General features: G+C 36.9%; 1 non-coding gene across 1 annotated transcript; it reads right to left on the bottom strand.

Annotated features, from left to right (window-relative positions):
- Positions 1-18,676: 18,676 nt before the first annotated feature.
- On the bottom strand, positions 18,677-18,748 carry TRNAD-GUC (transfer RNA aspartic acid (anticodon GUC)). Its single transcript has one exon. It is a non-coding gene; the product is annotated as a tRNA-Asp (tRNA).
- Between the last annotated feature and the right edge of the window lie 5,554 nt (positions 18,749-24,302).

Here is a 24,302-nt window from a genome sequence, read left to right on the forward strand (position 1 = left end):
TAGGCGTCCAATGCTGGCTGACTTTATCCATCTGAGGCTCTTCCCAACCCTCTGTTTGTTGAGGTCTGATCAGGTTTCTTAGCTTGGGTCTTTGCTGCCAGGAGTCACCCCAAAAGCATGCATTGTTGTCGTCCCTTATTTCCCAGAAACTGTGCTGTTGGATTATAGCTTTGTGTTGACTGGCCGCATTCCAGATTAAGGAACCTTTTTCCATTTCTGTGAGTCGAATTAACTCATCTGGTGGTCGGTTGTTTGCGTATTTGCAATCCAAAGGATGGCCCAAGGTGTGTGCGGAGCAGAGAGCCATTTCCACCATAATCTTGCTCCCATAACTGCATTGCTATGTTGAGGGTCTCGGAGGCCAGTACCCCTAGAATTTTTTGGAAGGCACACTGTTGTCCATTTGACCAGTGCCCATTTTCTATTTTGTCCCGAGGATCCCCATAAAAAATTCCGCTGTAGATTTTTTATTTTCTTAAGCACCCATTTTGGTGCTACCAAAACAGAGAAGAGATAAAGAGGCATGGATTGCAGGACAACTTTGACTAACACGAGACGACTAGCCATATTTAGGGTTCTGAAATTCCAGGAGGAAAAGTGAGCTTCAAATTTTCCTAGGAGCACTTGTCAGGAGGAGTGCTTTAATGTAGAATTAGTCATGGGGGCACCCAGATATTTAGAAGGGAGAGAGGCGATCGAGAAACCAAGAATACAGGCTATAGATGCTTGAGTGATAGCGAGTGTATGAAATAAGAAGATTTGGGATTTGACATAATTTATGCTAGCTCCAGATGCTTCAGAGAACTTGTTCAGAAGGGATTTGAATTTAAGGGCCTCTTGAACCGAGGGGTGGCCAAACAGCATATTATCGTCCACAAATTGTTGGTGAGTGAATGCAGGGGTATTGGGGAAGGAGATTCCTCTGAGCTGCTGTGATTGAAGTGCATTTTTTATTATTCGACCTAGCCCTTCCACAATTAGGACAAATAGAAAGGGGGAGAGGGGATCTCCTTGACGGATGCCTCTAGAGGGATGAAAGGGGCTGGAAGGAATTCCATTGATGAGAATGGAGAATAGAGTAGAGCATATACGACTCATAACCCATCTGACCCATGGCGGAGAGAAGCCAAAGGATGTTAGCATCTTCTGGATGAAAGTGCAACTTAACTTATCGAATTCTTTTGAAAGGTCAATTTTTAGGAGCATACCTGCTTTTTTGAGATGCTTCAAGGAGTGTATGATCTCATGGGTGAGAATGATGCCATCTGTGATTTGCCTCCCTTCCACATATCCCGATTGTTCTGGTGAGATGAGCATGGGTAGCAGCGGCTTCAGGCGGGAAGCGATAACTTTAGATATGATTTTGTACATAACATTACAAAGAGCAATAGGCCTGAATTTGTTCGGAGTTATTGATTGCTCTTCTTTGGGGATGAGAGCAATAAAAGTCGCATTCAGTGAGGGAAGCCTCCAGCGAAGAGTCCGAGATTCTTCTACTACCTGCCAGACTTCCTCTTTAATGAGATCCTAGAAGTTATTAAAGAAATTTGAGGTAAAAGCATCTGGACTAGGTGCTTTTCCTTCCTTGAGCTCTTGCCTTGCTGAATCGACTTCCTGTAGAGATATCGGACGGAGGAGTAGTTGATTGTGTTCTTCTGTTATAATTCTCGGGATGTTCTGGATAATCTTTTCTATAGCTGTCTTTCGGTTGACTTGTGGTTCTTGATGCACTTTTTTGAAATATGTAAGGAGCTCTTTTTCAATATCCTCATGTTTTTCCAATCGTTCTCCTTGTTGATTCTGAATATGAGTGATATTGTTGTGCATTCTTCTCTGTATGGTGGTGCGGTGGAAAAATTTTGTATTCCGCTCTCCCTCCTTTAGCCATCTGACTTGAGATTTTTGTTTCTAGAGTATCTCCTCTTGCTTTTCTCTTTCTGCAATCTGATTCTGGAGGAGCTTTTCCTGCTCTGAGAGGGCTTCAATTCTTCCTTCAGTAATTATTGTCTATTGGATTCTTGTCATTTCCTCAGCTAAAGCATTCTGAGCTTGAAAGATATTTCCAAAGGTCAGTTGGTTCCAATGCTTGACATTCTTTTTGAGATGTTTGAGTTTTTGTTGGAATTGATACATTTTTGTTCCTTCTGGGGGACTGAAGCTTTTCCAAGCTGAATGGACCAGATTAAGGAAGTTTGGATGCATCAACCAAAAGGCTTCAAAGCGGAAGGGTCTTCGAGTGGTGTTCCCAGGTCTTTGCCATTGAAGTGAGATGGGCCAATGATCTGAGCCGGACAGAGGTAAGATCGAGGCAGAAAGATCTCCTCCAAGATGGATGGCATTGTCTGAAAGCAAGAATCTGTCAAGACGGGAGGCAATCTGCTGGGTACCTGCTCTTTTATTATTCCATGTATAGATACCATTATTGAATGGCATATCAATAAGCCAGTTGTTTTGTATGAAATTCTTTAAGTGGGTACTTTCATTATCCAATTTGATTCTGCCTCCACTTTTTTCCTCCAGTTTAGTAATCATGTTGAAGTGACCTCCTGTTATCCAGAGTGAATGTATTCTGGTGGAGTTGAGCAAAGTTAATGTATTCAGAATTGCTAACTTATTCACTGCTTCTTAGGGAAAGTAGACATTGGTAAGATGACCATGTACATTGGTCCCTATAATATGGAAGGTGGCTTGAATGAAATGATGATTCGCATGGATGTTAGTGAGCGTGATAGCTCATTCATCCCATGCTATTGCTAGTCCTCCTGAGGCTCCCAAGGCGTCCACTGTGATTGATTGACTGCCTGGCCAAGCTTTGGAGAGAGTTTGGCCAAGTGTGGTAGTATTACATTTTGTCTCTTGCATGAAGAAAATTTGAGGTTTCTCCTGCTGTATCATATTTTTGATCATCTTGTACTTCCCAAGGCTATTTAACCCTCTTATATTCCAAGATATGAGCTTCATTATTCAGTATCGGGGAGGGGACGATAATACTTTGTTAGCTTGGAATATTTTCCTGAGTCCACCAACATTTCCCCAATGCAGATGGTTCTTTGTAGGTCTGTCTTTCTTCCTCGTTTCTTGGTGTCTTTAGGAATATTTTTCCCATCCCATTGACTCCCTGGTTGAATACCTAGAGATCTTTACTGATGTGCTCTCGAAAGAATAACCTCAAAGCTTTCGAGCTGTCTTTCTGGGATTTTGTCAAATTCTTTGTTTCTTCAAGCTTGCTGTAGGCCAAATATGTCTAGATCACCTTTGTCTATACTTTCAGGCTCTTCTTCCATATGCTTGGGCTCACTGATTTCCCCCAAATCGTCCGTAGAAGCATTGGGTTCTTGTTGAGAGATGTCAATGTCCATACCATGAGGTTTCCAGATTGGAATCACATTGGGAATGGAGGTGGTGATTTCTTTGATCTACGAGGGCTTTTGAATGTGCCTTGAGTCTGTGGGATTGAATTTAGAGGGCGACTTCAGTGGCTCTGTGGAGGGCATGGGGGACTCAGAGTCGTGCGATGTAGGTTGAGCTAAAATGTCGAAGCTATTATTGGTAGAGGGCATAGAGGTATTGATGGGAGGATTTTTCGAGTATGATGCAAGTTGTTTGGTCAATTTAGTGTGTTCTAAATTGCTATTTAAAATGTCAATCCGGGATTCGTAAACTGACAAAGTGAAGTGTACTATATGTACAAGATAACCATTTCCTTTGTCTTTTATCGTTTTTGAGTTTTTTTAGTTTGTTTTTGGATTTATCTTTCCCTAATGTGTGATGGCGAAAATGAAAGTAAGTATGGATGGTGATGGTGATTTCTACAATGATTTTCCCAAACGTAAAAGTGCTCAAAAAGAAAGCTTGAAAACAACTGTAATGAAATCAATTCTTAAGAGGAAGTAAATGTATCAAACAGTGAACTAATGACAATGGCCTAGTATCCTTGCTGCTGAATGAAAAAGAAAGTAAAAACTGAACTTAAAGCAACTCAAACTAAAAGCAAAGCAACTAATTCACACTGCTTCAACTCTTCTGATCCTTTACCCTTCAGCTCAATCTACCTTGTGGGAAGCAATCATGAACAAGTTAAACAATATGATATCTAAATGACAAGAAATTAAATTGCATAAAGGAAACTAATCACACTACTTCAACTCTTCTGATCCTTTACCCTTCAGCTCAATCTACCTCGTGGGAAACAATCATGAACAAGTTAAGCAATATGATATCTAAATGGCAAGAAATTAAATTGTATAAAGGAAACTAATCACACTACTTCAACTCTTCTGATCCTTTACCCTTCAGCTCAATCTACCTTATGGGAAGCAATCATGAATAAGTTTAAGCAATATGATAACTAAATCACACTACAATAAGTAATATGATGTCTAAGTAGCAGAAAATAAATAAGCAAAACACAATTTGAAAAAGGACAGTGCTGGAACTAAACTTTAGAAAATGAAAATTAGCAGGAAGGATAAGATGATCTCATATGTCAATAGTTATCAAAAAGATGAAAATTTGCCCGGGCTGCCTAAGAAAACCTGCAGAAAAACATTGATCAGCTGACAGCTATAAGGAAAACAGAAGTGAAAATGTAAATAGCAGTGAATTAAAAACATCAAAACAACATGTTATATACAAGCTAATGATTATGAAAACAAAAACATAATAAAATCAAATGAAAACTATACAGGGCTTTAGTGCGCAGGGGCCCTCTGCCACCTCAGCCAGTCAACGAACAGTCACAAGAATGAACTCAGGAAAGTAGTCTTCTCATGTATTAAAGCAGCAGCAACATATATAAAACAGAGTACAGTGGGGTGATAATAGCAACAGTTCAAAAATTAAATCGCAAAAGCTTCTACGCAGCATTCATCAACGCATTATTTATAATGAAAAAGTGCTGAAACTAACTAACTGAATCCTATGCTATTAACTGCGTTGCCAAAGACACGTAGATCTCCTCAGCCGAGATCTAGCGTAACTGTCATCATGTCTATTAAATCTTCGGAGTGGTAGCTGTTGGATTCAGGTTACGGGGATGATCTCCAGGTGTACCGATGTCTCCGTGGGCTGAGGACTGTGCCACGTAAACTTTCACGTGCTCAAAACAGAGACGTGCCACCGCTAAATTCCTTGGTTGGCTTTGCCTTTGACCCTTGTTGATTGTGACCTTCTATGGATGATTTGGCTGATTTGAAGGGACACGTTCCATGTACCCGTCACCTGTAGCTTGCCCATGTGGCTCGTTTCTTCATAGGACACCTGTAGCATAACTTTTAACAAAATAGCTGCAGAATCCTGTGCTGGCTGCGGAAACTGACAAGTTTCCGCAGCTGCCTGAACAAAAATCTAAACCAAACAACAGTCATAAGCATAGTTAGAAAACCATGTCAGGAGCTCTTTTTAGACTATAATGTAATGATTTAACAGCTTGATGGATGAAGTAAGTGGGAAAAAGAAGGCTGAGAGGGTGTATAGGAAGGTGCAGGTTTGAGGCTCAACACAACTTTTTTGTGATTCTTTTTTCGATTGTTTACCTTGGTAAATCCTTTAGAATCAGGCTTCTCTGAGGAGGTATGAGTTGGGGGTTTTACATTTAACGGGCAGTCACGAAAGAGATGGCCATGGGCATGACATTTTCTACATCTGAATGGGACATGTTCATAATCTATTGATTGAATCCACTCAAAATCATCATGATATAGAATTACTGTGTCCGGAAGAGCTTCGCTGAGATGCATGTAGACACAAATGCGGGCATAGGAAGTGTATCTTCTGAGTTTTGTCTCTTCCGCAATTTTTATGAACTCCCCCAAGCCATTTCCAATGTCTTGCAGAGAATCTTCATCCCAATACTCTAGAGGAAGGGAGTATAGATGTATCCATACTGGTGCCCAGCTTAAGTCCTCTTTGTCCGGGTTGAATCTTTCAATCCAGTCTCTCAGGTACAGACCCGCAGCATTGAAGAAATAGGGTCCACCATCGATTACACTATTCTGATCTTCTATGCAGTTAAAGACCATCGTGAAGAAACCTTTTGGTCCCAGCTGCAGGGTGATGTGCCCTTTTGGTTTCCATTTGGCTACAATCCATCCCTGCAGGGCTTTCTCCGTGGGCCAGAAGCCAATAAATTTCCCGATTAAAGCATGATCCTTCATGAACTGGATTTGGGTGTTGATCCTTTGACTCGGTAATTCAATCTTTGGTCTTTCTGCTGCAACAGGTTTACAGGTTGTCGAGGTTGCTTTAGGAACCTCATCGTTTCCTGCATTATCTGTCTACGTATTCTGGTTCGTTTCCATTGCTTCCTGTGGCCTTTTCTATTTGCCTTGGTTTATCTGGTTTGCCTGCTTTGTCCTAAAGGTAGTCTGATTCAATACTGATGTCCCTTCATTTCCATTCTGAGTCTGAGGTTCTCTATGAGCATTGGGGGGAGGCTCTGAGTCCCCCCCGGAAAGTAATCCATGACGAATGTGCTATTCGTTGTCATATGTTATTGTCAATGGTGCAGAGAGACTGTTGTGGATGCGTTGTGGTTTGAGCAGGTCTGCCATTGCAGGGCCTGACAAAACCCTAATCCACCATAGTTCACTCTCTCCCCGTCTTTCCTCGATAGAAATTGTGAAACATTCTGCAATCAACATATACCATATTAACAACCAACATAAATTCATATTAAGTTTAAATTTCTCAGACATTAAAATAACAATATTTCAAAAAAACATTAACACCATTAAAAATTTAATCGTTCTCAATACATAATATATTAAAATATATATATATATATATTAATCCTACCTCAAGTTTTGTTAAAAGAGCCATCTTACTTCTATCTCCATCTTTCTTAACCTTCCTTAAGAAAAAAACACCTACCTTTTTTAAAAACCCATCTTACTTCCACCTCAATCTTTCTTAACCTTCATTAAAAAAACCACCTACCTTTCTTAAAAACCCACCTTAGTTCTATCTCAATCTTTCTTAACCTTTCTTAAAAAACCACCTACCTTCTCAATTTTCACATGGCATTCTTTCAAAGGGGTTTATAGGTTTTATACATTAATGTATTCCTGAACGGTATGTATAACCAAACCCTAGCAATAAAAAAAGTTTCATCACAGTTGACATCTTAGCTCGATAATTTCTATTCTTTGCCACAATCCTCCGAGATAAAGTCAAGTCATCAAGATAATGTTTCCTAAGAAACCATTGCAACAATTTTCTAACAATGAATGTCTATCCATGCAAACCTTGGTGTCTTTATAACATAGATATGGCAACACTTGTTCTTTGTATATCAACTCAAATACTAGAGGTGCAATCATTCATGATATTATAGTAAGTAGAACAACTCTGCTTAATATGTATGCCAAAACTATTATCAACTCCCATCATAATGTAAACCCTAACCAAAATATACTTCTTCAATAACTAGAGACTTCTTCAAGTGACATTGTCACCCTTATTGGTAAATCAAATAGTATTCTTTAGCTGCTACAAGAATTATGTGATCACTATAGCAAAGGATTCTTTTTTCAGTATAAAAAGTTCAAGTACCTCTATGACTTCAAGTTATGCCTTCAACGCAAGATTGACCTCTTTTGTCCTAGCGTTTGAAGATGGTTGACTTCTGCTTTTACAGTTTCAAGAATTATTATTTGAAAAAACCTTGAGCATAATTCAGATTGCCTATATTTAAACCAAGGCAACTTATTTCTTTATCAATTCCTTATTCATTGGCTTCTTATGACCTCTAGATACACCATACTCTCTCAATATTTTTTCATCAAAACATGATATATGACAGTGATATTCAACAAAATAAAAATCCATTATTTCTCACTGTGAAGCCCTAGCACAACCAAACCTTTTATGCACTACAATGCAACTTATGTCCATACCCTTATAGTACCAGAAGTCAACCACTTTTGCTCAATTACTTCTAGCACAATTCCTAGCAATATTTCTAACTGATGTTGTTTTCCACCACCTATACCAGAATTCTTTAATACTACTACATAAAGGTTGTAACACAAAAACAAAACTTTCACTAACCATGTGAACAATTCAACTTGCTAATGAGAAGAGGCCTTCTAATCCCTTTACTTCCATTCATTGCCTCAAATGTGGCAAGCTAAAAACCCTAACAGTGCAAGAAGACAAAATTTTTATTCAACAGAGTCAAGGCAGTCTACAATACTTCATCTTTGTAATAACTTACTCTGGCACCATGTAATGCTCTTAACAACAACAATGCATATTACATTCAGCCATGTTTACAATAAACCCTGGCAATCAAAATATGAAATTCAAGCAGTTACATGAATATTCATACAAACATTGTTAGTGTAATTCCTTTCGAATTCAATAAGCTATCTTTCTCAGACCTTCACGAGTATAGGGACATTGGCATTTTTCTCAGAAACCACTGTGTTGTTCCCATTATACATGTCAATTTCAAGCACAACAAATGGAAAATTCTCTGGATCAGAAGAAATTCATCACACCAATTATTCAGGTTATCAACTAATTTTAGCACATTAACATCATAAGCAAGAACGCAACAATCAACACCATTGTAGAAGGAAATACCAAGGTTATGATATCTCTCCTGGCCAGCGGTATCCTCAAACTGAACTTCTTTAGTCAAGAAGTAAGCTCCAATGGTTTCTTGTATACATATTAATGTTCTATCCATACTAGAAACTGAAGCCATTTACAATATAAGTTTTGGCATTAAACCACGTAGCCTCAATTTGTTACACTGATACTTCATTGCCAGCCAGAACACTGTTATTTTACTAGAGCATTTGACAGTGCTAGATGAAGAATACTTCGTTGATTTTTGTTTTCAACGAAAGTCCATCATTTAACAGACCCGAGGAACGACAGTAGACAAAATATAATAGCATCGAGCCAGAGGTTCTTCACTAGAAGAACAAAAGAAAGCATGCAAGGAATCTGTCAGGCCGACTAAGTGCCAAACTGGAGGCTTGAGCTCCGAAAACCCCTTTAATTTCCGAGGTAACAAAGTTGGCCCTATTGCAGTGGGCTTTTGTGGCATAGTGGACCTTGCCGGAGGTTCCACCCTGGCAGCGTTTGTAAACTCCTTTCCCCATTGTGTCGAGCTAATAAGAGCGGGACGGAAGCATTAAAATGGAGACCCAAGTAGGTCTCGCCCGAAATTTCTATCCCAACGGGTTGTTGTAAAGACCCTTTCCATTGTGCCATTTCTTCAATCGAGCGGGATAGAAATGGTGATTTGGAGTTAGCGGGCCAAGGATGGCTCCAAGGCGGAATATAAAGGAGTTTGGCAATAAGGATCAGGTTGAGGTGGCATTAACATATCTCGAGGATATGTGGGTCTGTTAGAGGGCTTAAAGCCCGGGAGAACTAATAGAGTGCGAACATAGAACAAGGTCGGGAACTCAAGTGCGGACACTTGAATGCCTTGGTCATGCAGCCAAGTCCTATCGTATAGGATGCAACCACAAGAAGAGTGAAAAGGAGGTTAAATAATGAGATATTGGCTCCGGGGGCTATATGAAAAGAAATGGATGCAATTGTTAAAACAATGAGGTCTATATGACGATTATTGGCGAGGTTTGGGGACATATATATATTTGAGTTGTTGACGTTGTTTGAAAAGGGTCAAAGGAAGCGCTGATTTGGAGGGGAACTAGGCTTTATAAGAAAGCCCAAAATTGGGCTTGCATCAAGTGGTATCAAAGCTGGAAAATCTCTATTAATTTAGAGAGCTTAGAATTAATAGCAACAACATTGGTATGTGTTGACAATTAAGAAATGGACATGGAAATAAGAACCCACATAGGACGCCCACAAGAAGATTTAGAAGAATCATATCTAGAAGAGTGAACAAGGTCACAATTTTGCAGAAATACAAATTTACATAGGAATGGTAAGAAGAATTTGTTTTTAAATTTTGAGAACATTAGATAAGAAATTGATTTCCTATAAATATGAATAATTGGATAGAGGAATTGAGTGATGGATTCCTATAGAATAAATGAATTACAACATAACATAAATTGAATGTTGGATTTCCAAGGATTTAAAATGCAGAGATATGGTCCAGTAAGAGGATTGATGATTGTAGAGGCAGTTGGAAGAAGTGAATGACAAGTGAGGTAGTTGTGAAGGAATTAAACATAGTAACAAAGGTAGAAACAAACAGAGTTCTTAAAGGAAGTTGTGACAGAGGAAGAAGGGAGTAGATACAACTCTCAAAGGAAGTTGTAGCAGAAAAGGGATTGCAGCAGGAATACTACAAGGAAATTTCAGCGGGAGACTGAAACAAGAGGAAAAATTGAAGTTCTCAAAGGAAATGAGGCAGAGGATAGTGAGAATATTTGCAACAACCTGTAACAAAACAGTTCTCATTTGGTTCGAGAGGAGAGGACCAAGAAGGTCCCAAAAGACTAAGCTCGAAGGATAGGACACTTGGTGAGGAAACGTGTGGCAAGAAGAGGAGAAGATTGCTACTGCAGAGGTTAGTTGCAACTCATAGTGAGCATTGAGAAGCTCACAAGAGAGAAATTGGAAAATGTGACTGCAGACAGTCAAAGAAGATGTTTAGAAGGAAGCCACAACAGAATTAAAAATGATATATGATAGCAGATGAGTGAAGAATAAAAAGAGAAAGAGTTGACTAAGATGAAAATAAAACTCAGTGAATTGAAATAACAACTGCGAGGACAAATGAAGTAATGGAAGAAAAATTCGTTAGCATGATTAAGGAAAAAAAAATTATGTAATGAAAAGGGTAAAGTGGTTTGTCAAATAATTGTTTGTTGAGAAGCTAATGCAAAAAGTACAAGAAGAGGAGGCACTCAAGACATCTGAGCATGGAGTCAAAAAATATGTTCGTGAATTAGAAAAATGACCAATCCTTGGAGAAGAAGATAATGATGAATTGATGCCAGAAGCATCCCTTCAGACCAAGAAGTGTCATGCTTTTCGTTTTTAATATTTGTGTAGTTGTGTATTTGTAGGTGGAGCAGAATAAATGGTGGAAGTTCCACAGAGACAAATCCATGTTGGTGGAGCAAAACATATGACAATGGAGGTTGGACATGAGCAATTTCAAGAATATATCATAGAAAGTTATAAGGGACTTCATGAAGAAGCTCTTATATTTTTTTAAATGGAACTCAGAGGTATGATTGGTTGGGTTAGTTCCTTTCTAATATTTATCTATTTTATTATTTTGTAAGGAATTGAAATGACTTGGGAACTAGGAAAGAAAGGATGTTATTATTTCCAAGGTATAGATGGTGAAAGGAGAACTAACCAAAATAAAACAACCCAAAAGGATAGCTCAATAAAAGCCATGAAAAGATAGTGACATGGAAAATGTTTGGGAAATGAGGAAGAAGCACATATGAATACTAAAACTTATGCAATTGCAAAAGATGGTCAAGAAATCCAATGCATACCCGAGACAACAAAAAAATTGAACATATTTGGTCCTTTAATGCAGAAGAAGACAAAACAATCAAAAAATAGTTTCCTAGCAACTTGATGGACTATGAAGATAGTTCGAATCAACTTGAAGATGAGACAATTAAGGCAACTGAAATAACAAAAGAAGAACCTAATGTTTTTAAATCTAAGAATTGTTTCCTTTATTGCAACCAAATTTGACCTCAAAAATATTTAATTAAATCCTTCAATAAAAGGACCATGTTGGCCCCATGTTTGAGCAATTTTCTAGGCAATGATGAGTGCCATAACATGTCATTTTTGGGACTTTGACCACAGGAAGGGGGCTTCAAACTTTGATCGAGCATATATCTACAACTGAGATGAACCATAAGGCATTCCATATACCATTGGAATTGGAATGATAAGGAGAATCAAATTATGATGGTCGTGAGCCAAATAAAATTTATTTTCCTTGTCATTTTGATCAACAAAAGTGGGGTTTCTTCTGGTGTTGCTTAGGTTGACATCAACAAAAACTAATTTTCAACAATCTCCCCCTTTGTCATTGATGGAAACACATGTACTCCCCTTACGATCATTTCTCCCATTAACTCCATGCCTCTGAAATTCTTCCCTTAATTTCTCTCCCCCTTTGACATCATTGAAAAAAGGTTGACTCCCCTTGACAAGATAGATTCTTCTCTCTTCTTGTTGTTAGAAATGTAACTAGTATCGATCTTCATAATGAAATTAAAATGTACTATTGTTGTAATCATTATATCCATTTACTCTATTCATTATTATTATTATTTCATTTCTAATCAAAGCATGTTCTTCATGCTTGTAGGGTTATTTGAGTCAAAATAAAATATGTCATGAGTCAAACAAATGTACTTGAGTCAAAGTCCCATTTGGACTTGTATGAAAAAGAAAAAATATTTATTTTGAGTAAAAAAGAGTCAATTTATCATTCACAGACCAAGTCGGCCCTCCTCAACAAGTCGGAATAGAGAGGCACCTATTCGACCTCCTTGAAAACTATAAATACAGTGCAATTTGACCTCATTTGGACATCAAATCAATTCATCAATTTCTATGCAAGAAAGAGAAAGAAAACTAGAAAAAGTCAAAGTTAAGAAAGCAAAAGTCAAAGAAGAAAGAACAAAGGCCAAAGGAGAGAGAAAGTTGAGATTTTCTACCCTATTATGTTCACATATACGAGATCGCAGGGCTACAATAGAGCCAAAATTTTCAAAACTACTCTAGGTCTGAAAATTTCAAAGTTTGAGTAGATTTTGAGAGCAATGACCAACATTGAATTTGTTGGATTTGACTTGGTTGAGGAAGGTTTGAAGGAGGGATGATTTGAGGCTTTTTTGGCAGTCTTGGTCTTGGCTTTTAGGTCTTAGGTCTCGGATATATCACTTTGATTTGATTCTATAAGAAGAGGATTGGTTGTTTTTTCCCCTTTATGGGTTTTTTCTCTGGCTTGGAGCCTACATCTTTGTGTTCTTTGTCCTTTGTGATCTCCATGTTTTTAATATTTTTATAATTTCTTGCTAAAGAGAACATAATAAAAGTAATAAGAAGCCAACAAATACTCACTAGTAATTATCAAGTTAAGAGAAATTGCCCTAATCTACAAGCATATTGATTTCTGAACATGGCATCAGAGCTCAGGTGAAGGAAGGGAAACTTGAGGATCACATTTTGCTGACACAATTTGAGACACTTCTACAATATTCATCTCATTCTCAAGGCACATTTACATAATATACTTGGAGAATATCATTTGTTAAGGGCATAAGGAATAAGACTCAAATACCATCATCCACTCTTAGAAGGAGATTATTTTAGCAATTATCTCTCTCTATATGTTTATCATTAAATGCTCTTGTTCACTCATCATCCATCATTGAAAAAGTCATCACTGCATCTTGAATAACTTATTGTAGCATGCATCCTTGAAGAGACCACTACAACATGCCATCACTCAAGAATTCCTTTGGAGACTCTTGGAAGCATTATCAACTTTTTGGAACACTCTTATAATAACTCACTCTTCTTTGAAAAGTAAGCACTTTAATCTATCTCTCAAACCCCAAGTTAAATGGAATATTTTTGTAAAGAAGGAAACAAACTTGATGGAGCCTCTAATTTCAAGGCATGGAAGAAGAGAGTTGATTTGGTTCTTATACAAAATGAAGTCATGGATCACATTTTAGGCAAAGTTCCAGAACTAGACAAGGACAAGGCTCAAAAAGTGGAAAAGTAAAATAAGGGACAAGTTAGGGCTCAAGAATCATCTTTGAGTCTATCAAGGATCACCTCATCTCGTTTGTTTCATATCTATCCATATCCAAAGAAGTATATGACAACTTGATCAAACTATATTTTGTCAACACCACAAGTCAGAAAATTTATAGAAAAAGTATATCAAAAGATGAATATGTGGCCTCATACTTCACGAAAGTCTCAAAGTTAAAAGATCAACTTCAAGGGCTTGGAGAAGTCATATCTAATTCAGAGCTAATCATCACCATACTCAATGCTTTACCTCCAGATTGGAGTGGTTTTGTAAGCAACATATATGCAAGGAAAGAAACTCTTACATTTGAAGAACTTTGGGCACAATTTGTTCAAGAAGAATAAAGGATTAAAGCCAAGGATGCTATTGAAGCAAATAATGAAAATGATCAAGATTTTGTTGCTAGATCAAGGAAGAAGTTTGTAAGATTTGGAATATTTGAAACTCACCACAGATACAACAACAACAACGTGGAAACTGAGATATGTCTAACATACAATGCATTGGGTGCAATGAATTTGGACATTATAAGAGGTATTTCCTAAAAGAACCTAAGAACAAGAAGAAAGAAAGAAGTGGAGCTCACATTGCAGAAGATAAAGAAGCCAAGAAGAAACCTAAGGTTGAAGACAACAAGGACCTTTACTATATAAGAATCTGATGAATACCATGTTTGCAGGTAATTTGTTTTCATTCTTGCTAATAGCGGTTAGAGTAGCAGTTATAGTTACACTTAGAAGATTCTTGGAATTCAAAAGTATAGATTTATTGAAGAAACATATAGTATTGGAAGAAATAGAGTCTACATGAAGTTCTAGAGGGGATACTCAGTTTCACATATTCACAAGGAGTAGTTAGATAATTAAGCTAGTTAGAATAGAAGAGTTTGAGTCACAAAAAATTGACTACACATCATTTCACTATCACAAGTATTCTACAGTTCCTGATGCAGCCAACCTCATCATCAAGCTTTTAGAAGTAGTTGACTAGCAAGCAACAACTGAAAGATCTAGAAGAAAAACTATAGCAAAATCAAGGTCATCAAACAACAATGTAGAATTATTTCTGAACATGATATGGAAGAAATCTATTTCACTAGAATAACATAGAAGTAGCATTGAAGCGAGTCTAGAAGTATGAAAGTATGAATAAATCCTAGAAGCAACATGGAAGCATAAAAGAAAAAATTCTCATCACAAATAGGGATTCAACTTCATCATTTCATGAACATCATCTTCAAGGAAGATTAAAAGAAGTAGATTTGATTCTACTTGCATCTTGAAAGGAAGAAGTAAACTTATCTTAAGTTTTCATAAACATCTTGCAATCAACTAATAGGACTCACATTTTCAGTAGGAGTTGAAGGAAGAACATGATATTTGGGCAAAAAGGTTAATAGAAAAAAACATATTATGTCTTGGTCAAATAATTGGAAAGGAAGTCAGAGAATTTAAGGATCTTCCTAGATGGTCATCATTTATATGGCATTAGAACACATCTTTGGCAGATTTTTTGTTGACACGACCATTGATGATCTCTTGAAGAATGTGAAGTTACAAGGAAGTAACGATGACTTTAGAGGAAGCTAGGAGAAAAAATTTACTTAAAATTGGAAGAAAATTCATTTTTTTGGTAGATCTATAATGCTTGGGACTTGATATGGCTTCTAGGAAGGACATATCACAGATATGACATAGAGGCAAAAAAAGAAGCAAGAATCTATAATAGTTTATTGATCATTTGAAGATATGTTGAATTCAATATTCAAGAACAAGTTTACCCACCTCAGTTGAAAAGAGGGAGCTATGATTGCCTCTACATTGATTGCTTTGACACGTGTTATTACTAATAGAGATACTCGATGAATGGGAGCTGATATGATTTCTTGGAAAAACTTGTAAGCATAATTCTATTGCAAGGAAAGAATATGTGAAGGATTGTGCAGTTAGATGTGAAGAAGTTTGGATCCATAAAAATGATTGATGAAATAGTTGATAACATGATTGAAGATATGTGAAGAATGAAAACAGTCTAGGAAGGTTGAAGCTCGTTAAGATTTGATGCAGATAGGAGTCGAGCAATGGAAACAAATGTCCACAGAAGATCATGTAGTTGATGCATTGATGAGTAACTTTTAGACAAGCTCAGGCTTTTGGTTATGCCTCCCTGTTTGAGAGAGAGTGAGGATTTATTCCCTGGTTGAGAAGGAGTGAGGATGGACACCGTATTTTCCATGTGTAATTCACTATGGCTAGGACTAATAGCCATAAGCCAAGTGAAGGAACTGGTAGGGAGAATGGTCGATTGGATAAGCATTTGGGACCAATACTCCTTGAGGATTTGTATCCAAGATAGGATTAGTCCCAAGGACTGATACTCTTTGAGGATAAGGTATCCAAGATAAGAGTAGTCATGAGGAACGATATTCTTTAAGGATGGGTGATATCCAAGATAAGAATAGTCCTATAAGGACATACCTAGTGAACATTTCGATGGGGTTCTTTCCTTGAGAGGTTGTGGTGGTGTCCAAATGTATGCCTCCCAACATTGTGCTATGATATAATGGAGAGATAGAGCTTGTTAGTCAAGACCTTGCTATGTTTGAAAATGCTAGTTTTAATGATGATGATTCTTATCAATTTGAATCCCTTCTTATGAGAATATTTCAATCTGAGAGTATCATATTGTGTCATTATGAATACCTCCTAGTTAAGAGGGAGTGTTGGAAATGTAACTAGTATCAGTCTTCATAATGAAATTCAAATGTACTATTGATATAACCATTATATTCATTTATTATATTGATTATTATTATTATTTCATTTCTAGTAAAATCATGTTCTTTGTTCTTGTAGGGTTATTTAGGTCAAAAGAAAAAATTTCATGAGTCAAACAAATGTACTTGAGTCATAGTCTCATCCACCCTTTTATATATTGCACGGTCTCACACACAGTCTTGAGAGAGTGCACATTAATGACATAATAATGAAAAAAACTAATAATCCATAAAACATACTTTTGAACCAAAATAAAGAATTTTGTTTGCAAAATTAAAAGTTAGAAAGTGTTTTTAAAGAAATGTCAAGAGGCATGGTACTCTTATTTCATTATAGGCAGAGAGATAGAAGCTTGTTTCTTGGTTTTCCAAGAGATTGGTCCAAAACCAAGTTAGAAGATGTAACCAACTGTACTTTTCCATTGATCAAGTTCCCTAGTTTGTTCTACACCTCAATATCTAGTCAACAATAGTGCAACACCTACAACATAGTGATTTCACAAGTGTGTGGTTCCTTTGATGTAACAAAGATTGCACTTGGTACCTTATAAATGACAAGCAAATGGAGCTTGCATATATTTAGAAACCACACTAACTATAATGAACTGTTTGGCTAAGCATGAACAAACTAATGAAGGCTTCCAAACAAAGACCTATATTGAGTAGCACCCGCTAAGGGATATTTTGGCTTTGGGTTGGCCTTGAACTTTGTTCCCTTCAGATGAAGAGTGAAGGCAATGATGCAATGCTCCATGCCAAACTTTTCAAGAAGATCCGAAGCACATTGAAGTGGACATCCTTAACATGATTGTGTTTGAGCAATCAAAGCTACTTGTGCATCTAATTGCTCGAGTGCTAAAATTTTCAGGAAGATCTGGAGCACATTGAAGTGGACATCCTTAACATGATTGTGTTTGAGCAATCAAAGCTACTTGTACATCTAATTGCTCGAGTGAACAATCTACTTGTGGATTTTTTGTGACAACATTTATCAAAATGGTGTCTTTTGCAAGAGTATAAGTAACTCCATCCATGAGAATTTCAATCACTTATTTAGCAAAAGAATCTTTAAGAAGGTTTAGAAGAGGAAAAATAGAACCTTGAGGAGAAGCTTTCATTAAACACATCTTACACAATAAAGAGATCACAAAATGATGTCTTGGATTCTTCACTATACCCCAAAATGATGCACTTATGGCTCTTTTGCTCTTGATTCCAATGAAGTTCATCCAAATAGTGTGCCTAAGGTCTTTTATCCAAAAATGTGGAAATGGAAGATATATATCCAAAAAAGTGGAAATGGAAGATATATAGGCTCTAGCCTCTTAAACTCTCAAGTAGAGTACACATTTTGAGTTCTCACAGGGTGGTTTTGATGATGTGAGTGCCACAAGGAACTGTGGCTCCCCATAATTTGGAATCCATGTGTCTTCTATGCATCTAGCCGTCTCCATTATGGTGTGAATCTTTCTTTCTACAACATCATTTTGAGTATAGCCATCTTATGGTATGATACCTTCTTTCATCCATGTATAAATACATGCATCTAGCCACCTCCATTATTGTGTGAATCATTCTTTCTGCAACACCATTTTGCATATAGCCATCTTATGGTGTGATACATTCTTTCTGCAACACCATTTTGGTGTGATTCAAGTTTAGAAGCTACAGGTTTTCTTTTTATTATGTCCCGTAATGCCCAGAGCGATTTGGTCACAGAAACATACAATTTTTTTTGGATCATTGCAACCCGGGTCAGCCGCGTGACAGGCAAATTTAGAATGAGCTAATTAACAAGTATGCGTCAATAATCAAGAAAAACATACGATGAAATGAAGCAATTTGACATTCTTGGGGCGAATCTGAACCTCGGCTAATGAGATACGGTATGAGAATGGACGGGCCTCTTTCAAAAGAGATGTACATAAACTTTCAAAACCTACATCGTCGGGAAAAGGTCGCCGTTGCTGGGGATCGAACCCGGGTCACCCGCGCAATAACCAAGAAAAGGATACGATGAAATGCAGCAATTTAGCATTCTTGAGGTAAATCTGAAGCTCGGCTACTGAGATACAAAATTACAAAATGAGCGGGGGCCTCTTTCAAAATAAATGTACATAAACCTTCAAAACCTGCATCGCCAGGTGAAAGGTCGCCGCTGCCGGGGATCGAACCCGGGTCACCCGCGTGACAGGCGGGAATACTTACCACTATACTACAACGACATGAATGTAACAACCAGTTTGATTCCTAGAACACTTTGAGATTCGTAACTAAGGGCAAGTTGCTTGGTTTGTGAAATAAAGATACGATACTTCAGATTCAGACTCAAGACCAAAACCTACATTGAAAAATGGAAACACGATATTAGCTGCAGCAGCTGGGAATCGAATCAATGTATTCAAGTGAATTGAACACAGGTCTGTACCATGGCAAGGTACTATTCTACCATTAGATCACTAGTTCAAGTTATGAATTTCATCCCTCATTTAATGCTCTACTACTAAAACTAATATTTCTTCAATAATCGGTTTAATGACTTTATATATTCGCATATCCGTACATAGAGTTTTCCTGTCACTTTATATAATGCACATACCTTGTACAATAATGGATCAAACCTATAACCCCTTTGAAAAATGAGAAGGAAGATGGTTTTTAAAGAAAGATTGAGGTAGAAGTAAGATGGGATTTTAAGAAAGTTTGTGGTAGTATTAGTATAGAAAGGTATCAATTATGGATTTATTATATATTAGAGGGATTAAATTTTTAATGGTGATTAATTTGTTTTTGATATTTTAGTGTATGATGGATTTAAATTTAATATGGATTTATGTTGGTTTTTAATATGTCATATGTCAATTTTTTATATTGAGATAAAAATAATTATATATCTCTTTCATATTGTACCAACTTAGATTTATCTAACATCAGATCTATTATGCACCGAGAGGTATCAAATCTCTCGGGATGCAAATTTTTTTCTCAAGTTCTACACTCCAAAAAGAAGGTTTGCACCTTAAGGGATTTGATCCCTCTCAACACATGATAGATCGGTTGTTAGATAGATATAAGCTAGTTTCAGTTGTGTGTAGCCATGAAATATTTGTTGAACATCTAATTATTTTGATTATTTTAAATATGCTAAATATGTCTAAGATTATTTTGATCATTTTGATTATTTTGATGTTGTAAACCCATAGAATATGTTGTAGTCTTGAAAGCGAGAAAATACTTGGCTATAGAGATAAGATAGATTTTGTATGGGCCCACATGTCACTTGCACAAGCACAAGGGGTTGAGAGACATGGTGGGCTTTGGTCTTAGGGAAGGATTCATAATGGTGTTTCTTGATTAGGCATCCTACCCAAGCATTGCTTGGAAGGTGGATGGAACGAATCTTTTGAACCATGTTGTCAATGCTCATGTTCAAATCAATCCATAGGTTGTATGCTCAAGTATATTAATGCCATTTGCATTTGCAATCATAGCCATGAACTCTATTACTATGTTGGTTTGTTGGATGGCTCTATGTTACCAAGTTTGTAAACCCTCTATGTTTCATGACAATGCCTTCAAGGAACAATCATATATTCATAACCTACATCTCACATAACCCATTTGAAGCAACAATCCTATATTTCACAACCCATTTGTTAGCACAAAATTCCACCCTTTTATTATTGTCATCCATGTGATAGACATAAAGAAAACTTGGATCCATATTTGGAACATGAAGTACTTCTTTGGAAGTCATGTTGTCAATAGAGATGCCACCATTACCTGATCTAAAATTAAAAATTGAAGGTTTCTTGAAAAAGTTTGCAACTTAGTTTATGTTTTATGGGCAATGGATCGAAATTGCAAAAACATATAAACTTAGTAAACTTAGTTAAATTTTGAAGATTTAAACAGAGAAAAATAGATAACATACAGCATCACAAAACAACAATTTGATGACAAAGTTCACCCCTCATGGGTTACATCTCCAAGTCGAACTTCCAATGTTGGCCCTTTAAATTATATACTCAAAATGTAAAATACATCAACATATAATGCTCAAATCACAAAAATAATGTTGTCATTGTGTCTAGAACACCCAAATACCCCTGTGTAGGCTCTTCTTGTGCTCAAAAAGACTGAAAATGGTCGTGTTAGGCCTTCTTAATCATTTTTGTGCTAAATGTCTTGCAAAATTACCCTTCTATCAAAACTAGCAACGAATTATGCATTTGGTAGTTCTGTAAGGGGACAAACTAACGCGGGAACAACGAAAATTCTGCCGAAAATAGTGCAAAATGCCGGATGTTTAACTGAAAATCTTTCCCCTAAATTCTTCCCCTTATTTCAGTCATGTGGCATGCAAATGACCAAGGGCACAGGCCAGAGGCCACACGCCTATCGGCCCCTCTGCTCCTGGTTGCATGCAAATTAATATAACTATTGGCTAGGGCATAGGCAGGGTGCCACACGCCCTACCCCTCCGCACCATACGCCTATAATTTATGTTGTATGAATGGGACAGGGAACTGGGGTCGAACTCCCCGTCCCCTCTACCTTGGCACACAGTTATATGGTGAAACATAAGACCATGGGTTGGGCTGGTCAAGTGAATCTGTCGACCCGTCCCCGGCCCCCTCCAAAACCCTAATCCATATTACAATAAATATAATTGGCCCACATTATATAACAAGTGACATTGTGTGGTGTGTTGGTAATTCATTCAATTATGTAACTAGAGGTCTCGGGGTTGAACCCTGTCGAGGTTGGTCGATCCATTAACAAAAATTTTGACCAATGAACATAAGCCACATGACGACCTCCCATTGGGACATGTTTGACTACCACACTGACTACCGTACTTGTACAACCACTTGTTGACATCCTTTCCACATCATTGAATGACTTGCCTAGTAAGCTACCCAGTCAACTCTGCAAGTTGACTTTTTAGTTGTTTGCCAAAAACTTCAGAATGCGATAACTTTCACATACTGTGTCAAATTGAGGCGATTCAAGCATAACTAGAATTAGAATGACGAGATCTACGATTTGGTATTAATTTTGAAATATTTTGAGCACTTTGATTTTGAGCATATTTTTTATCCCCTGGATTATTCCTCCCCACTAGAAGCTTTTGGACCACCAAAAGTCTCTTTTACTCAACAAGTAAGTGAGGGTACAACTCCCTCACTTTACCGTCTCAATCCACCTTGATTAACTTGGATTAGTACCTTTGAGCCTAACTCGAAGATACTCCACATTGCCTCTGCATGAAGTCTTTTTTCTCCTCTCAAGAATTGGGTCTTCCTGCAACTCATCTAATTATTCAGGAGAAAAATCTTTAATAGATGGAATTTAAACATTCTCTTCATGATCATCAATCATTATAGGCTCATATAGTCTCAAGTTTTCCACATCACGACCGAAATGTTTTGCATGTAAGGTGGAAAATCTAATCGAAAAGCATTGTTACCAATCTTGTCCAAGATTTTGAAAGGACCATATCTGATTGGCTTGAGTTTTTTACCTTCACCTTGAAGACTTTCCTTTTTGATATACAATCAAACTTGATCTCCCTCTTGGAAATCATGATCTACTGATTCTTTTCATGTCTTGCTTTGTACTTGCCTTTGCTTTTCTCTAGCTGCTCTTGTACTCTTTGATGCACTAGTTGAATTTGTTCAATAAAATGCATCGATTTGTCCACATCACTATGTCCATCTACATCAATATCTTTACTAAAGATGAAATCTAAAGAAGACTTTGGAAAATAACCCAAACAACCTTCAAATGGAGATACTTGTGTAGATGAATGCTTGGCACAATTGTAGGCATGTTGGATGTCATGCAAATGCTCATCCAAAAATTTAGGATGCTTACCACAATATCCTCGAAGGAGATGCACTATTGTTATGTTTACTACTTCCATTTGGGCATTGGTTTGTGGATGTAATGTGATGCTCTTCTTCAACTTTTTGTCCATGAGTTCCCATAAACTTGACAAAAACTTCCCGACAAGTCAAAAATCTCGATAATAAATAATAGAAGTGGGCAACCTTAAGTGAACCCATACATTTTGGAAGAGCATAATTATGGTTTGTTCAGGTGTAACTTGTTTCTTACATGGAATCAACACGAAACGATCCCCAACAACAAATAGATAATCATGACCTTTCCTAAACATTGGTAGCCCCCCTACAAAATCCATAAAAACACTTTCCCAAGGACGAGAAGGAATAGGAAGTGGACTGTACAAACCTAATTTTCCTATTGCTAGGATTGCTAGTAGCACACATGGAACATTCATTTACATATCTTGAAACAGATTCATTCAAGACCAATAACAATACCTCTGAATTTGAGCAATTGTTTTTCCTACACTAAAGTGACCAACACTAAGAGAAGTGTGGACTTCCCTTATGACATTGACTCTTTCACCCTGTGGAATATATAACTTGCCAAGATGATACAAAAACTTGTTATGAACATGATAATCCAATTCTTCAACATGATTACCTTGACTAAAAGTTGCATAAACATCTGTAAAATAGTCATCTTGAGCATATTTTTCAATATAACTTTCATGCATGATTGAATTATGCTTAAGAATAACAAATGCATCAACAATAGGCCTTGATAACATATTAGCAACTTTGTTGTATATACCTTTCTTTTACATGATTACCAAATGAAATTGTTGTAGGAATCCCATCCACCTGAAATGTCTAGCTTGTTGTAGCTTGGTTTGTGATTGTAGGTATTGCAAAGGTTGATGGTCAGTATGAATAATCGTTTCTTTACCCATCAAATAATGCTTTCATTTTTTCACGCTTTGTGTAATGACCCACCTATAACTATAACTAAAATACGAATATTAGCATACATACAAGACCTCCATACGATAGTTACGTATGCATGGACCCGCATGTATCGCACTATATATAAGTTGGTTACTACAGGAGGAGATATAAATTAAGGTAATGAATTAATACCTCACCATAATATCATATATATGAAAAATCCTTAAACTAAAAGAAAATGTTATTTTTCATTTACAAATTAAATTTAAAATTAATAAAATAAGAATATAAATTAATTAAAATTATAAATTAAATAAATCAAATTAATTTATTAAAATAATAAATAACTTTTATCAAATCAAATCTCCATATCCAAATAAAATCAACAAAATCAAATAAGATTTGATTTTATAAAGTTACACGTAACAAAACCATGACACGGAGATGGGAGGAAGGCTGTGGATGAAGAATTAAAAGGAGGAAGGAAAATCTTGAGGAAGGAGGAAAAAGGAGAACAATTTTAACTCAGAAATACAGACAGGAACCAATCTTAAGTCTTTATTGTACTGGATTTTTTGGGCACGGGGGGTCAGATTGCTTCGATTGGAAAGCATTCTGAGACTGTGTACCTAGGTTGTATCCAGTTTGGCAGGGAGGTTTTGGCCGTTTTGGTAACACAGCTGGAACAAGAATTGCAACCAGAACAAGAATTGCAGCAGAGTAGTAGAGCAGACAGGTTGGTATTCATTAGATAAATTATTTAAATTCTGTATTTAAATTACATATTCTGGTATTTTGAATTTAGGGTTTCCCTAATTGTGTAATTTTAACCAAAGAATATAAAGCCCTAACTTTACAGACAATGACTGGAATTTAAAGAAAAATTAAATTTGCAGGAGAATACCTAGAAATCAGTTGAAGATGTTTTGGAGTGTTGTTTCTGCTGCTGCAATCACCAAACCACCATTTTCCTCCTAGC

The sequence above is a fragment of the Pinus tabuliformis genome, chromosome 3_2 (genome assembly GCF_031772625.1).
Source record: "Pinus tabuliformis cultivar Carrire ecotype Pingquan chromosome 3_2, CPIR1, whole genome shotgun sequence".
In the NCBI taxonomy this organism is placed as follows: domain Eukaryota; kingdom Viridiplantae; phylum Streptophyta; class Pinopsida; order Pinales; family Pinaceae; genus Pinus; species Pinus tabuliformis.